Raw genomic sequence first — 3,622 nt, forward strand, 5'->3', positions numbered from 1 at the left:
CTCAGGGATCCAGGGGTGCCTGCAGGTTCCACTCAGAGTTTTGATTTGTTTGTTTTTGTCCTTAAAAGTAATTTTCATTTATCTTCTAGTTAAGCTACTGTTATTTAATTGATGTGCAATTTCTCTTTCTAAAGTTTTATAGCATTATAATTTCTAAAATTGTATTTTTAAATATACATTTATTTCAAATAGCTCTTATGAATACATTATTTCCAAATCATTGGACCCTCTAAAATTATATGCATACATATTGTATTTTGATTTAAATAAAAGGTTCACTATTATTTAAACTATCATAAAAACTGGACATGAATAGAAACATGGAAAACAATAAAGTTCATTTCTCTAAGCCATTATCATAAATCTGTACAAGTAATGTAATATTTAGCTGGATAAATTTTGACTGGTTTTTAAATAACAATGCCAAAAAATACTAGACAACAACAACACACCATTGAAACATCATACTATTTTTATTAGATTAGTTCTAAGTTCATAGATAAATTTAGGGGAGTTGAAATTTTACAACAATTTGTTTCTTGTCTTGTTTTCTGAACCTTCGATGTTTTTCAAAAGATAGTTTGTTCTTTAAATGTTTCTGAATTTTAGCAGCCAAAATAAAAGTCTTCCTTTGATGGCAAACTCACACACACATATTCTCACACAGACACACACATGGGGCTAGCTTGAAGGTGACACCCAGTGGCACGGGAGCATGGCTCTGCATGGAAAGGGATCCCATAACCAGACTCAGCAGAGAAGACCCTGACAGGAAGCAGAGGGTGTGCTGACTGTGAAGAGCTGAGGCAGAGGCTGGTGCAGGGATATGGTGTTTCTGTCTGGAGCCCAGGAAGCAGGAAGGAGCAGCTCCACATCAGTGCACACCGGTGTGCATCCGCGGGGGACCCCTACACAATCTGCATGATCAACCCCAACCTGGGTCCACGTGAGCTGTCTGCTAAAAAGGTATGAGTTGCATACACAGTACTTGTATTAACAAAATCAAAAGTATTTAAAGTATATATAAGAAAAGACAACATGGAAGAAGAGAGAGCAGAGTACAGGAGAGAGGGAAAGGAGGGGGAGAGGAGGGGAGGAGAGAAGAGAGAAGGGGAGAGAGGAGTGGAGGAGGAGAGACGAGGGGAGGGCAGAGGGGAGGGGAGAGGAGAGGGGAGGACAGGAGGGTAGGAGGGGAGAGGCGAGAGGAGGGGAGGAGGGAAAAGGAGAGAGGGGAGAGGGGAGGGGAGGAAGGGAGAGAACGGGAGAGAAGGGGAAGGAGGGGAAAGGAGGGAGAGGAGGGGGGAAGGGGAGGGGGGAGAGGAGGGGAGAAGGGGAGAGGAAGATAGGAGTGGGGGGGAGGGGAGGAGGGGAGAAAAGAAGAGGAGGGGAGAAAAGAAGAGGAGGGGAGAGGAGAGGAGGAGGGAACGGGAGGAGGGAAGGGGGAGAGGAGGGGAGAAGAGACAGGAAGGGAGGGGTGGAGGGGATAAGGAGGGGAGGAGGGGAAAGAAGAGGAGAAGGGGAGAGGAGGGGAGGAGAAGAAGAGAGAAAGGGAAGAGGGGAGGAGGGGAGAAGAGAGGGGAAAGGAGAAGGGAGGGGAGGAGGTGAGAGAGGAAGAGAAGTGGAGGGAGGGAGAGGCAGGGAGGAGGGGAGCAGAGAGAGGACAGAGGATGGGGGAGGAGGGGAGGAGGGAAGGGCAGGAGGGAAAGGGAGAGGAGAAGGGAGGGGAGGAGGGGAGAGGAGAGGGGAAAGGAGGAGGGGAGAGGAGAGAGGAAGGGAGGTGAGAAGGGAAGGGAGGAGATGAGAAGGGAGAGAAGGGACGAAGAGAGGAGAGAGGAGGAACGAGGAGAGAAGTGGAGAGGAGAAGCCAGGAGAAGGGAGTAGAGGGGAGAGGAAGGGAGAGGAGAAGAGAGAAGAGAGGAGAAGGGAGAGGGGAGAAGCTGAGGGGAGCAGGGAGCAGCTCCTCTCTGCTTCTTCAAATTCTGCCTTCTAAGGAGGGAGGGAGTACCTGTCCTTTGAGATTTTTGGGAAACCCTCTCTGTGTGCTTTTGCATCTTCCTATTTCACTCAGTGAAACACTCTGGATCTTCTTGGGGTCCCTGGTTGTAACTCTGTTTTACTCATTTTCGTGCCAGGTTGGTATTCTAGGCATTATTGTTGTTTCTTCAGCCCATTTGGATCCTTTTAAAAGACCAACCAGTTGCCCTTGCAGAGTTAGGGTCCTGCTGCCCTGCAGGGGATCTGACTTCTCCTGGGAGGGCCACTTCCACTGCCCCTCTATGTCCTGCGAGGGTCTGGAGCCCTGACACCCTTAGGACCCCAGACTGGCCCCAGCTGACAGTTCTCTTGCTTCTCTCTCAGATTGAGTTTCTGAGATTAATTGCTCCTGGCAGAGTCCAGGGCTGCACGAGGAGGCTCTGAGCCTGACTCTGCCGAGGAAGAGGTTGAGTGGAATGCAAGTTGAGAAGGACCTGCCTCTCTGCAGATGCCGACTTCTGAAGATGACTCAGTGGATTGGAGACTATCCCCAGGGCCACCTTGGGAGGCACGTACTGAAGACAGCAGGACCACACAAGGGAAAGAGCCAGGGTCAACCTGACACCCCCAAAGCAGAGTCATGCTCACCCAGGACGCTTGGATGGAACAGGAATAGACCTGCTTTACAGAATATCTGTGAAATTGTAGACCCCATCAGTTCCACTTATTTCTTCCGGGTTCTTACACTGAAAATTCAGGTTTCTCAGCTTGTACCTTTAGGGAGACCTTTCAGTCCTCTCCCCATCTGCTGACATTGACTAAACACAAAGGAGAGAGGGGGCCTCAGAGGAGGGTCCCTGGGACCTTGGTGGGCAGGACCCAGCTTCCCTGTGCAGAAGGAAACTTGAAATCAGGAGACTGAGCCTCACCCAGGGACAGGCCCCACTACTGTGCCCTGACAGGCCCTTGTGGACAGAAAGGTAAAGGGCATGGGCCCACTTGGACCCTGCGGTTTGCTGTGAGTCCAGCTGGGTCTGGTGTGGCCGAGCTCCAGGGTGCCATCAGCCATTTCTGGGTCCCTCATGACCTGGGTGGAGACTATCACCTCTAACTGCACAGTTAGCAGAGCAAAGTCAGGGACACTGTTTCTGGAACCTGGCTGGCTCCCCTCCCCCAGCACAACTGACTGTCTCTCCTGGTTGCCAGGCACTTGTGAGCATTAGAGACAGAACACTCCTCAGGGTTCCAAGTGGTCAGTTGTGGCCCACAGGCCACTGGCAAGCAGAGGCAGAGCCACAGAGGGGCTGCTACTCCCCAGAATGTCTCTCCAGTCACTCTGGAGCTGCTGGGGCTCTAGTGCTAGTGAGGGCTGAGATCATGAGATAAAATTGAAACAAACAAACAAAAAATACAAAAGATAAATGAAACAAACAGCTGTTTTTTTTAAAAAGATAAATAAAATTGATAGACCATTAGCAAGATCAACCAAGAAGAGAGAAAACCCAATGAAATGGGAGATATTACAACTGACACCACAGAAATACAAAAGATCATTCAAGGCTACTATGAACACCTTTATGCACACAAACTAGAAAACTTAGAGGAGATGGATAAATTCCTGGAAAGATACAATCTTCCTAGCTTAAAT

The 3,622-nt window shown here is 49.0% G+C and overlaps 1 long non-coding RNA gene across 1 annotated transcript; it reads right to left on the reverse strand.

The window, feature by feature from the left end:
- Positions 1–454: 454 nt before the first annotated feature.
- Positions 455–3,178, reverse strand: LOC144340127 (uncharacterized). Its single transcript, XR_013415844.1, has 3 exons — positions 2,974–3,178; positions 2,720–2,862; positions 455–958 (listed from the first exon to the last, which is right to left on the reverse strand). It is a non-coding gene; the product is annotated as an uncharacterized LOC144340127 (long non-coding RNA).
- Between the last annotated feature and the right edge of the window lie 444 nt (positions 3,179–3,622).

This window comes from Macaca mulatta, chromosome 3 (genome assembly GCF_049350105.2).
Source record: "Macaca mulatta isolate MMU2019108-1 chromosome 3, T2T-MMU8v2.0, whole genome shotgun sequence".
NCBI lineage: Eukaryota > Metazoa > Chordata > Mammalia > Primates > Cercopithecidae > Macaca > Macaca mulatta.